The sequence below is a fragment of the Danio rerio genome, chromosome 7 (genome assembly GCF_052040795.2).
Source record: "Danio rerio strain M-AB ecotype USA chromosome 7, GRCz13ab, whole genome shotgun sequence".
NCBI lineage: Eukaryota > Metazoa > Chordata > Actinopteri > Cypriniformes > Danionidae > Danio > Danio rerio.
Genome location: NC_141027.1, coordinates 50,928,286 through 50,942,676, shown reverse-complemented (window position 1 = coordinate 50,942,676; position 14,391 = coordinate 50,928,286). Strand labels below are relative to the sequence as shown.

Here is a 14,391-nt window from a genome sequence, read left to right as displayed (position 1 = left end):
AGATTGTAAAATTTGTTCTAAAACCTGTCCTGTTTTTCAGCAGTTGCGTGTTTGGTAGTAAACTCTCCAGCATTCTTGTACCATTAATTCTTGGGATTTTTACACTACACCTCACACATCTGCAGCTCAGCATCAGCAAGCCTGCATCCAGAAACCTGTCAGCTTTCTTGGACAGACTTCAAGAAGACAAAAGAAAAAAAAAAAAAAGGAGCTATGGCTATAGCTTTAAATTTTTAATCCTGCTGTCCCACCGCTATTGTTTTTTTCCTGTCTCACTTTAATATTAAATGACTTATACCTCAATGTAGAATATCCATATAATAAAGACCATACAGTGAGCAGAGATGTGGCAGCTAGCACTGAATTATGATACCAAAACATATCATTGAAAGATACAACTTAAAGATTAACTTTGTGAAGAGCGCCTTTTTCCCCTCTAAACGAATGCATAAAATTGGAATCAGAGGAAGAGACCATTAAAGGATGAAGTATTTAGTTTTATTCTGAATCGGACTCCATAAAATTACCATTAGTGTAATAATTCTTAGGGTTATATAAGAGAAACCTTTCTCCAGAATGAAGTGTGGCAAATGATAGGACTTCATCTAATGCTTAACGACGCTGTGCCATTTTGGCCAGGAGCTGGAAAGACCGAATAATGAGCAGGTCAAATAATGAGTCATAACTAACCCAAACCAGTAGGAATTTGTGAGTGAGCAATGTTAAGTTCGTTTCAGATTTTCACTGTCACTACTGTAAAACGAAATCTTGTATGTGATTGACATTAATAACATAATAGCAACTTTGCAAAAACGTGATGCTAAACATGCTAGCAACTTTCTATTAGCATATTGTGCACAGTAAATGGTAACAATGTGGTAGCAAAGTGATTGAACATTCTAGGTAGGATAGTACACATACAGTATGACAGGTATATTTGGTCTTTATACCATCGGTTAGTGTACAAGTTCTCTTATCCGTTAGGTGTTTCATAGACATATATCGGATGAGCAAACACTCTAATAATATCCAAACAAACTTCAGATGTAAACTTGCTAACTTCCAGGGCTGTTTGAAGTTGATATTTGGCCGCACCCTATTGGTTTTCGTAACATCTAGTTTTTATGAAGTGAGTTCTTAACACAACACTCAACCCTCAACCTGGAGGACCAGGACACACACACTCACACTACAGACAATTTAGGTTACCCAATTTACCTACAGCACTATGGGAGAAACGGGAGCACCCAACTGACCCAGCCGGGGCTCAAACCAGTGACCTTCTTGCTGTGAGGCGACAGCGCTACCTTCTGCGCCACCGTGTCGCCCCAGATGATGCACTGTACATATGGAATCAGGTATGCAACTGATATGCTAAATTATGTTAGCAGCTTATTAAAATGTGCGAGTAATGTGCTAATTCTGTTCTCTGATAGACTGTAAGACCTTCAAAATCTTGCAACTTTCAAGTTGTAAACCAGCTTGAAATTTCACACTGCTACAAATTGGAAATCTTTAAATGTCAAGCTTTCTAAAACTACTTCAAACTTGCTCAAGCCAACATTTGAATTTATTCTCTTGTCAAACCTTCCAATTTGACTGCACCTTGCTGTAAGCATAGTGAAAAATTAAATCGTTTTAATCATGAATGCATTTATCACAAAACTTCTAATGATTTCTATTACAAATTTAATTAAAACATTACTATTCACCATTAAGACCAGTACATTTTAATAGTTTCTAGATTGCTTTGGGACATATCTAAATAGAATGTAAAAGTTTTAACATAACTACAAAAAGAAGGGATTTAAATACCAGTAGAGAACCATTGTGACCAATAGATTTTTTTCATTAAAACCATTATAAATCCTATTATAACTATTACAAAACTGGGCTTCAGACAAATAATGTGGACAATTGTATAATATTATATATAAAAAAATCAATTAAAACTAAAATGTTTTTGTTAAAGAGTATAATTTAACCATGAGGAATAATTGCTTTGATGCCTTCTACTGTATATAGCTCTCATGCTTGCTTAGCTTTCTCTGCATGCTCTTATTAACGCTAGCAGTGATTTATCACCTGAAGCAATGTTTCGGACTCTTTAGTGAAGCTGAAAGAATTCAACAGATTATGCCTCAGACTGTCTAGTTTAGTAAAATTGTGCAATTCCTTATTCCACCAACAGCAAGTTTATAATCCAAAAAAGGACAAGGAATTAAATTTGATGTTTCATTATATTATAATATGTGTAAGGACATAATTCAATTTAAAGTATATATTTTCCCTAATAAGATAAATTTATCAATTTAATTATTTGAAATGTAATGGTCACACTTTATGTTGATGGTGCGTTTGTTGAATTTATGCTACATTGCATTTACATGCCAACTAATTCTCATTGGATTATAAGTAGACCGTAAGGTTAGGGTTGGGGTTAGGGTTAGTGTAAGTAACTCAGTTACATGTCTGTTGTAGGAGCAGTATCAATATATATTAAGCATACAGTCTACTAATACTCACATGGACCATCAAAATAAAGTGTTACCCATGTGGATTTAATTCTAGTGTGCTCATTGACTTAAATAAATGAACAAACATCAAACTATAACACCTCTTTGAGTTTAAAGGACTCCTATTTTGCCCCTCTTTTGTTTAAGTTCTTTTGTTGTTTTACAAGATGTAAAATAAGTATTTGGTGTCTCCAGAATGTGTCTCCGAAATTTCAGTTTAAAATACTCATCAGATAATTTATTAAAACTGTGTTGAAAATGTCAATTTTAAGAGGGTGCTCAGTGCAGAGACACACAGGCAGAGATGGAGCTCCAGCTTTCCCTCACTAGGACACAGAGTCCAACTTACTGTGCTTTATTAATGTCTACACCTGCCACAACCCCAAACCAACCCCTTACAGTAACCTGTTGTGTTTTATTAATGTCCACACCAGGGGTGCTCAGTCCTGTTTCTGGAGATCTGCCCTCCTGCAGCGTTCAGCTACAACTTTGATTAAACACACCTGTCTTTAATTACCAGGTGATCCTTCAGATCCTATTTGGTTTAGTAAGCTGCGTCCGAAATGGCACACTATACACTATGCACTCATGCACTATGTACTTATGCACTTACACACTCAACAGGATAGTATATGTATGTAGTGTTGTCCCAAATGGCACACTAATGTTTTTTTACTAAGCGGAAATTCAAACCGTTTCCCTGATGACGTTTGACTGTTGCCAAATCAGTGAAATTAACGACTGAATTATCAAGTAATACCTGCCGTGAGTATTGCCGTATTTACCATCCGGAGGCGCTATAATCACTCTCGTAGGAGAATTTTGCTTTCACCATCCAAAATAAATAAAGTTATTCAACATGTGCGTCCGATAGCTCCGCCCTTTCCGCTACGTGACCAAACCTGCGGTCGTTGAGTGCGTGAAGTGTCCATCATTCCACACTTCATTTTAGCGTCTGAATGAGTGCATCATCCGGGTAAAGTAAAGTGCACTTATTATTTTGAGAGTTTTCAATGTGAACACACTACTTACACTATTTATACTACAAAATGGCGTAAAATAGTGCATAAGTATGCGATTTGGGACGCAGCTGTAGTGTTTGATAAGAGTTGGAGCTGAACTCTGCAGGAAAGAAAGTATCCAGGAACAGGAGTGGGCAGCCCCAATCAGTTATTTTGTTAATGCCTACATCTATCCCAAGCCTCAGTGATGTCACTTGCAGAGTCCAGCTCCTTTTTAGGTCAGTGGAAATTGTAGCTTTTTCTTCAGCCTGTGCCTTTAAATGCAAATGAGCTGGTTTTCACAACATAAAGTTTGGGAATGACAGCTTCTTCAGCGTCACACACAATAACAGACACAGACATCAAGTCAAACACTGCTGAAGCAGAGAGCCACAGTCACAAAACAGTAAAGCCCAGTTTACACTATATGTTTTCGATTTAAAACGCATAGGTTTTGCTACGATTACGCCTTCCAATCCCACTACGCTGGAGTTTTCGAGCTTTGAAAACTGAGCTTTTTGAAAATGTCGAAAAGGTCGTTTTTGTTTTAAAATGCTGCAGCTCCGTCTCAGTGTGGATGGGGGAAAACTGAGACATATGAAAATGGAGGGAGGGCTGAAGACATTTGCCTTTCTGATTGTTTTTTTTTTTCCTCAATATTACATGCACAAAGTTCATTCTTGCACCCTTTCCTAAAGTTCAGACTTCACAAGTTTGATATGGAAAACAAACTCCAGAGACATGTCAGGTAAATCTACAAAGGGAACAGTGTACTTTATAACGTCATTCACATCACCCTGGCTACAATGTTTCAATATCTTAAAAAAAAAAAAAAAATAGTAGGAACTGCCTATTTTCATTTTGATATTAAAAATTTAACAGACACCAAAATTGCTGGCGCATCATGTAGCCGCATATTTATTTGACTGTCATCTTCACTGGATGCATATTTATTACAAAGCGGAGCCTATAACATTACTGGCTCCTTTCATTTTCATTAAAAACAAAAACCTACCCTATTTTTTTTTGCTGAATATTAGTTTTCATAATCAATATTAGCCATTATAAAAATATAATGTACAATAAGTTTACACAATATAGGAAACGAAGGCATTCAATCAGTCAAATATGCAGAATCAGTGTATGTGGTTGCATTAATTATCATATTAACTTATCTTTGCACTCAGCCAAAACACATTACCCTGAGAAAATAATAAGTAATAAATTCAAAATACCAAAAAGTTGTTAGATAGAGACAAGATGAATTAAATATCACGTTTAACAACCATAGTGAGATTAGATACAGTGGTATATCTTTGATGAACTGTCTGACATGCGCTGCTCTCACCTGGGGATGTGTGCTCAAAGCACGTGCTGACTGCCTGGAACTCAGACCTGCGCATATGCTGCAGCACATGGCAGAGTTTGTGTGGTCACATGATTTGTGTTTTTAGCAATGTAGTGTGGACGGAGATTTTTTCAGAAACACCTGATAAAACACAAGTGTGGACGTGGATAATTTTTTAATTCTAAAATGCCATTTTAAAACAAAAATATGTTAGTGTAAACAGGGCCTAAGACTAAACCAGGAAGTTTGCGAATGGTTATATGATGTATTTGTTGTGAAGTTTATTCAGCCTTTCTGCAACAATAAATGAGCCACACACAAATGCCCTTACAAATTCACTGCACACACATGCACACTATAACGCTTAACACATTGCACAGTTTTTATCCTTCTACTCCCAAGAAAGCAGGTAACTATATGCTGCTGTATTGACACATATTATAGCTATTGTACAAAAAAAAGGACATTTAACATCTTAAATTCCAAACTCCTGTTGTGTGATTGAAGCATCCTCGTTTATAGTTGTCTACTAACATGCAGCTGTGATTAGCAATTTTGCTGTCTTTTCTTTTATTAAACATGCACTTGTTTTTTTAATTTTTTTATCCAGATTTAGTTTTAGAATATTTTTTTTAAAATTATTTAAAAAGGTTGTTGTGTTTATGTCATTCTAATATGGTTGTGTACACAATATTGTACACATTTCTGTCCAAACAGTTTCCAAAAGTTGATTTTGCATGATAGGCCCCTTTAATACTGATTCAGTTCCATCAATACAATTTCTTTTTGCATTAATCTGTTGTTAAAGTATACTATTCACCTCTAAAATAAGAAGAAAAAAATCCAATCTATATATTCTCTAATTCATTTATCATAATCACATCAGTTTATAAGTAACATAAAAATTGGCATGGAAAATATGCCACATAAAAGTAATACTGCAGCACTGGCATAGGCATTTCACTTACAGTAATAGTGCAATGAAAGATTGGCCACTGGCCCTGACATTAAAAATAATCACCTGGGTAAAAGAGAGAGGTCTCAATCGACGGCAAAATCCTGAGAACTCTAGTACTGCGCTCATTTAACTTAAAATCATATATGCTGAGTAAAGAGTTTCAGCTTTGTTTCTTTTTTCTTTTGAAACAAAACTTCTGATGTGATGCCTCGTAGGAATTACTTTGGAAATTAGCTATGACCCATGCTAAGCTGAAGTTGGTTGAAGTGGATAAGTCTGAAATTAATTATATTCCCTACTAGACTTGGCTGACTTTTTCAGTGGCGAATGAAACCCTCTTCCCTTTATACGTCTCCTCTTATAATGAGCTATTAACTCGTCAGATGAGCGCTCATGATTATGTAAAATTAACATGTTAGCCATTTTTGGCGTTTAGAAAAAAAGGTAACTCTGTTCTCTAATGATGATGAAGAGTGATTGATTTTTCAATAGCTGAGGAAATCACTTTGCATGATGGTGTTCCTCTTTAGACATTAAATTGACTATTTTGCCTTAGCTACTTGTCAACTGCAATCCATCTGAGTGTGGGTAGACTGTTTGCTTAATATTTTTCTGGTTCCCCAAAATACATGAGAGAGAGAGAGAGAGAGAGAGAGAGAGAGAGAGAGAGAGAGAGAGAGATTCAAATGCTATGTATATATGCAAAAAACCTTTAAGAATGTACAATTACATGATACTTACAAATAAATATTTAGAACATTTTCAGAGTCAGCATGACAGATACACTGATTTATACCCCATTTGTAATTAAACTTTGCCACATCATTTACCATTTTGTAAAACCCATACTCTACATTAATGCGAGATTTTATTAGTCCTTTTAATATTAAAAAAGCGAGAGAGAGAGAGAGAGAGAGAGAGATTCAAATGCTCTGTATATATGCAAAAAACCTTTAAGAATGTATCAGGATACACCAGACTATACAATAAAATATAACCAAAAAAACTTTAAGGTTTTTTGGCTATATTTTGTTGTATAGTTTGGTGTATCCTGGTTCATTCTGTTCTTTATTAAAATTTGTGATGTAATATTATGGTTTATTTTTTATGTTTTTGGATTATCAGTTGAAATATCTAAGCTAAATTTATGAATGAGTGTGTATGTATGTATGTATTCATATGTATATATGTATATGTGTATATGAATGATTGTGTATGTATGTATACAAATGTATGTATGTCTATGTGGACATATATGGATATCATGTGATCCAGAAGTGTACAAAAAGAAGCACCTGATTGTGATGAATACTTTCTGATGAAGAGTGGCTAGAAATGTTACACGTTTTGTGTCAGCTTTTTTAATTTATAAAATTTGTATATTTGGAGCTTTGGTGTTGCCACCTTTGATGAGTATATAACTTGCACCTTATGCGTTTTTTGGCTGAGCACCCAGTTAAGAGGGATGTGCGTGCTTTTGTATAAAATTTTCCAAAAGTTATTGGACAATTGGCTTCTAAGATGTTCTATGGCCAGGTGTGTGTTATTCCAGTTATGAAATAGTTTGATAACAAGCAGGAAATATTCATGGGCCAATGACATGACAACGTTGAAATGGTCACATTGAAAGCGGTCACATTAGAGTTTGAGCATGCGAAATTCTGTCGTGCGGAGCAGCGAAAAGGGGCGGGATTAAACAAGCTTGTTAGACATTATTAAAAGCGAGCGATTGCTCCAAGTATTAATGTTCTGTCCAGAGATGTCATGTTTTGATCCTCGATTGATCTCATGCAGTCAAGTGATGTGATTTCGCAGGTCAGAGTTCACCAGGGTTGAACTTTGCACCGCAGAAACCTGCGAAACTTGACGCATGACCCTGACCATATATATAGCAAACAAGATCCTAGTTTACCAAATGTAATAGCAAAATAATGTATTACTTGCTATCCATTAACTATCCATTGCTTACTATCATTACCATTATTATCCACATTAAGTGATTTATGAACAAAGCCTAAACAACAAGCCCAAAGATCCTTATAAGTGTATATGTCAACTGTACTATCCATAGCTAACTATCCATTACCATCATTAACTCCATTAAATGATTTATGAACAAAACAACAAGCCCAAAGATGCTTAAGTGTGATTGGCAACACTTCAAAAGCACAGTCTGCAACCAATCTTTTATGAAAATTAACCATGGTTAACCATCATCCAAATAAAACCAAAACACCATAGTTATTCATTCATTTTCTTGTCGGCTTAGTCCCTTTATTAATCCGGGGTCGCCACAGTGGAATGAACCGCCAACTTATCCAGCAAGTTTTTACGCAGCGGATGCCCCTCCAGCCGCAACCCATCTCTGGGAAACATCCACACACACACTCATACACTACAGACAATTAAGCCTACCCAATTCACCTGTACCGTATGTCTTTGGACTGTGGGGGAAACCGGAGCACCCAAAGGAAACCCACGCAAAGGCAGGGAGAACATGCAAACTCCACACAGAAACACCAACTGAGCCGAGGTTCGAACCAGCGACCCAGCGACCTTCTTGCTGTAAGGCGACAGCACTACCTACTGCGCCACTGCCTCGCCCTACCATAGTTATTGTGGAAAACAATGTAACCAAATTAGCCACACTCTCAGAAACATAAGCTGTCACTGGTGGTGTCTTTTCAAAAAGGTACACATTTGTGCCTAAAGGGTCCATTATAATATCTTAAAGGTACCTATTAGTAACTAAACAGTATAATAGCACACCATTTGACATATAATTATGGTACTACAGAATTTCTGGTACACTAGACTAGTAACAGTTTAACCATGGTATCTGTAGTAAATGCAAAGTTACTTATAATTATTAAAATGTCCCGAAATCAAAGCCCAACCTAAAATATACTGGTATTGAAGTGTCTACTTCAGGTTTACAGCAGCCCTGAACAGCATGAAAACAGCAGCCACGTTCAGCATATTAGCACTGAGCGATGCAGCAAATCAAAAGAACCAAACACTTCATCTATAATTCATACAAAGGCGAAGTACATCCTTCTCAAAAAAGTTTAGGGTAAAGTTGCGCTGAGGTGGAAGAGGAATGCCAATCCGTTGTGGTTCATCAAAACAGTGCAAATATTTAGCAGCTTGATTAAAACCTAAAAAGAATTTCAAAATGTTTTTTTTTAAATAAACCAGTGCAGAATTTTAAGCGCAGGGCTTATTGCTGTAATCTTATCCTCATGGATTGCTGGATCTAACACACTGTGGACCCTAGAGGGCCTTTCTGTTCATTTTGCTGAACCAGAGTGTTTTGCATATTCACTGCCTACATTGTGTAATGAACTTCAGGACATTTTGAAGTCTGATTTTGAAGTTGCTCATTTCAGAATTTTTCTCCATCTTGCGTTTGGTGGATTTCTGAAAAATAAAACTAAAAACAAATGTTATTTTTAGATTTAACTATATTTGATAATGTGTATAGTAAAGTTCAAATGTAAGGTTTTGGTGTTTGTATTATACTTAATCTCATTGGGTTGGCTGAATTTAATTGAATTTACGGTATAGAACATAACAGTGTTTGATGTTAACTGAAATGTTGCAATTTTGGCATCTAATCCTAATCAGAGAAAGTTACAGTAAATTTCTTTGTGACTTTACAATAACCACATCCAAATTATGTTGAACCAAACTGAAGCGGTTAGTTGTACTTTTTTTGATTGTTCTGTCCAATCAGTTCTTCTGAATTTAAGCATTGGTGACCTCTCTACTGGAGCATGAAGATGAAATGAACTAAATGAAATGACAAGAAAAGAAGCAAAGAAAGCAGTATTTACTGTAGCTTTTGTCTACAGTCAGCAGGCTCTCTATTGCAATAATGCTCGTCTTGCTTTCCTTAGAGACTCTTGTGAAATTAAAGCAACTTTAAAGAAAAAAGCAAACATTCTATCTCTTTATTCCAATACTTGATTTGTTCTGTTTGATTTGAAAAGTAATAGACTTCACAAACCCCTTTCTATTCAAATGGGTAGCCAGTGTATTACTGAACAAGTGGGCTGTGAAACTGATGTTTCACACATGGGAACAGCTCTCTGGTCATCTTTTTAAATTATTCTAGTCTGTTTTTTATACAGGGAAAATTGTGTTTTTTGATCTTAACATAGAGAGATGTTTTTATCTTAGGATTTCTAATGCTTAATTGCTTCTTTTACTGTATGTATATGAGCCAGCTTGATCTCACGAGGAAGTGTACATGTTTTACATTTATCAGTTCATTGGCGAATTCGCATGAACTTATACGAGTTCATTAATTTCTTCATTCATTTTCCTTCAGCTAATTCCCTTTATTAATCAGGGGTCGCCACAGCAGAATGAACCACTAACTATTCCAGCATATGTTTCACACAGCGGATGCCCTTCCAGCTACAACCTAGTACTGGGAAACATCCATGCACTCCCACACATCATGGTCAATTTTGCTTATTCAATTCACCTATAGCAAATGTCTTTGGACTGTGGGGGAAACCCCCAGTGGAAACATACGCTAACACAAGGAGAGCACAAACACTAGCCGGGACTCGAACCAGTGACCTTCTTGCTGTAAGGCAACAGTGCTACCTACTGAGCCACCATGCCACCCATACAAGTTCACTAATATGAAAACGTACAATTTTTAAAAGCAGGCATGGCACCAAACCCATCCCTGAATCCAAACTGTAAAAAACTCTAAGCTCCACACAACTATTTCATGTTGTCCCAACACAAATCAAGTTAAGTTTTCTTAATATTTTTTTCAAATTAAAGTGGATTGAACACAGAACAAATTATGCTGTCCTACTAAAATTTAAGAATTGTGTTTTCAACTCATTTTAAATAAGTACATTAAACAAGCAGCAAAAATTATTTTTTGAGTGCAGCTATCATTGGGTTGGAGCAAATCATCGGAATTGTACTGTATGTATGACATTGTACAAATTCAAACAAATGAGACACTAAATTAAAAAAAAGATATAAATTGCTGTGAGATAGGACTGTTCAAAACATTATGTTTAGCTTTAACTTCCTGATATAGTTAAAAAAAATAATATTTAACACAATTATTCAAGTGAAAGGCAAATTAAAAAAACAAACCTATATGGTATTAAAGAATTCAGAGACAGTAAGGATGAAAGTATCTGTATATTTGATGTTCTTTATTTTACTCACAAAGAAAGAGGTTTATTTCATTTTTTTGAGGTTTTATGTTTATTTTTTTTGTTGAATATGAATTAATTTAATAATATAATATATATATATATATATATATATATATATATATATATATATATATATATATATATATATATATATATATTTTGTTTTGCTCGACTGAAAATCATTATTGTAAATATTTTAGTATGAAACCATGTAAATTGTGAATCAGTAATTGTTAATGTCATAGCTGTAAATAAAGAATAAAGCATATATTCACACAAATACACAAAGCTTGCAATGCTAAAATGCTAAAAAAAGTAATAACTATTTAAATAGTTTAATAATTTTACATATTTATATATTTGATAATAATAATAATAATAAAGTAATAATCAGTAATAAAAAAAATAAAATAAAAAAAACATGGTTAAAATGTAGGGCCCTAACTACTTAGCATTTACTTATTATTGCATATCACTGAAAAAAAATTCAAAGATTTTTTTAAGCTAAGTGGTTGTAAACAATTTTGTAAACAAACAAATTTGTTTGTTTAAATTCAGGTGGCACGGTGGCACAGTGGGTAATGCCACGGCTGGGTCAGTTGGCATTTCTCTATGAAGTTTGCATGCTTTCCTCTTGTTGACGTGGGTTTCCTCTGGGTGCTCCGTTTTCCCCCACAAATCTAAAGACATGCAGTATAGGTAAATTGAATAAATAGTGTTGTGAATTGAATTTGCCATAGTGTATGTGTGAAAAAGAGTGTATATGGGTGTTTTCCAGTAATGGAAGGGCATCTGCTGTGTAAAACATTTTCTGGATAAAGTGGTGGTTCATTCCATTGTGGTGACCCCTGATTAATAAAGAGACTAAGCTGAAAAGAAAATGAGTGAATGTTTAAATTCAACCCATATAAATTGTTTGCAAAATTTTGCAGAATTATTTTTTTTATCCATTCATTTATTTTATTTTCGGCTTAGTCCCTTTATTAATCTGGGGTCGCCACAGCGGAATGAACTGCCAACTTATCTAGCATACGTTTTGCGCAGTCGATGCCCTTCCAGCTGCAACCCATCACTGGGAAACATCCATACACACTCATACACTTTGGAAAATTTAGCCTACCCAATTAACCTGTACCGCATGTATTTGGACTGTCCAAAGACATGTGAATGAATGAATGTGAATGAGTGTGAATGGATGTTTTCCAGGGATGGGTTGCAGTTGGAAGGGCATCCACAGCATAAAAAACATATGCTGGATAAGTTCGCAGTTCATTCCGCTGTGGAGACCCCAGATTAATAAAGAGACCAAGCCGAAAAGAAAATGAATGAATGAATGAATGAATTTATGAAGGGCATCCACTGTGTAAAACAAAATCTGGAATAGTTGGCGGTTCATTCCGCTGTGGCAATCCTTGATAAATAAGGGACTAAGCCGAAGAAAAATTAATGAATGAACATTTTATTGGTTATATATTAGTAATGGTATAATAATGACATATTTTAGTTCAACTATTATCTTTAGAAAGAGTTAAACCTTACATTCAAGAGTTCACCCTTAGCAATGATGATTGATTTTGAAGCGTGTTTGACATGGGAGAGAGCCCTGAGCTTGTGAGATCCTCGAGACCAAAAATGGTGCCATATAAGCTACTGTACCTACCAGCATGAAACACATATTCTGTGGTACAGTGTTTGGGGGAGTTTTGCAGTTGTTAGTGAGATTTGTACTGGTATGGTGGTTTACTTGTCGAGCACCTCGAGCCATCAGATTCCCCCGCACTGAATACTAAACAAAGTTCTTCCACAAGTAACTGCTAGTAACCGATGTGTAGCTTTGAACTAAAACAAAAGAGAAAGAAAACCTGTGGTGGAGTTGGGCGAGTTCTACTTTGTTTTTCAAATCAATAGCATTTTCTGTGTTGAAGAACAGAAGTTATCTAGTCCTGAACATGTGGGTTTCCTTCAAATACAATTTCATCAGCAAAGGACATACAATAACACAACAAAGCCCTTGAAGAAATCCACAAGGCTTCTCCGGCCCACTAAATAGACTGGCAAAATAAATCATTCAAATCTTTACCTCAGGGCATGGATCATTCTTCGGACTCTTCTCTCTTTCTTTCTCCGTCTCAGCCATACAGGTACAGTAGCCCATGAAACTTTCATCTGGGATGGTGCCTTTTATCAGTCGTGTCCCCAGGCTATGAAGGCATACCAGATGGTGACTAGAATCAAAGAACACTTCTCCAAAAAAAAAGAAAAAGAGAAAAAAAGCCAGTCCTCTGGTGACACAGCCTTACAACTCAAGATAACAAGAGCTGCTGCTACTCAGAATTACGCTTGTCATAAGATATTCCCATTTGAGCATGCGAAGAGAAAAAAATGAGATGTGAAAGAAAGAAACCTAGCAAACTGATCCATGGAATATAGTCCAGTCTTTGGGATGAAGTTACCTGAGCCCTGCGACACTATAGAAAGCCACAGCTCTCTGAGAATCACTTCACAGATAAATGACACAGCGCAGCATTGCATTTCTGCCCCAAATTTCCAAACGTCTCCATCAGCCCCTTTCTATCTCTGTCTGTGGCTCTCGCTCTCGCTCTGACTCAAGAACATGGGAGGACACGAGGGGACAGTCTAGACTACAAATCAGATCTGTGGCCCATATGTCTCAAAAACAACCAAGACTTCTTTTCTTCCAGCCATCTTGCATTATGTCAGTAAAATAATCTTTTAGCCTATTTGCAAATAAAATTGAATTAGGATATTTAGACTTTTTTTGTTTTGTTAAGCAGATTCCAAAAAAAAAAAAAAAAAAAAAAAAAAAAAAAATGATGTGAGGTGCCCAATTTAGCACACATAGTCTATTTTTATACTACAGATGGCACATACTGTAGGTGCTAATTAGCCCACTGGATTTCATGAACCCTCAGATGAGGGAGCATCCAGAACCACTGAGCCTAAAAAATGTGCTTCTTTTTTAAATTAACAGACAATTTGTTTTTATTTTAACACTCCTTGTATGGCTATTCAATTTTTCACCTTGACAAAACTATATAGGGCTTGCTTCGACACAATATTTCTGATTAAATACCTTTAGCACATCCTTCTGATTATAATTCAAAGAAGAACACTAAATAGGTTGATCATTCAGTTTTCAATAACTAACACTATAGATAACACTGACTACGATCACATGGACATCAGTAATCGAATCCTTTGCCTTAATCTGAATAAGACAATAATATGTTGAAGGGGTTTACGCGAGTTGCTTTTTGAATGTTTCTTTCATGATCCCGTTTTACATGTTATAGCACTTCACGAGTTCGCACTCACAGATATTTGGCTGAATAGACTCTTTGTATTTGGTTTG

At 35.7% G+C, this 14,391-nt stretch overlaps 1 protein-coding gene across 1 annotated transcript in view; it reads right to left on the bottom strand.

Annotated features, from left to right (window-relative positions):
- lrrc4cb (leucine rich repeat containing 4C, genome duplicate b) overlaps positions 1-13,603 on the bottom strand; it is a 97,079-nt gene extending 83,476 nt beyond the window's left edge. The window contains exon 1 of the mRNA XM_087261836.1: positions 13,099-13,603. The gene's annotated coding sequence lies outside the window, so the exon portion shown is untranslated. The remainder of the gene's footprint in view (positions 1-13,098) is intronic.
- Between the last annotated feature and the right edge of the window lie 788 nt (positions 13,604-14,391).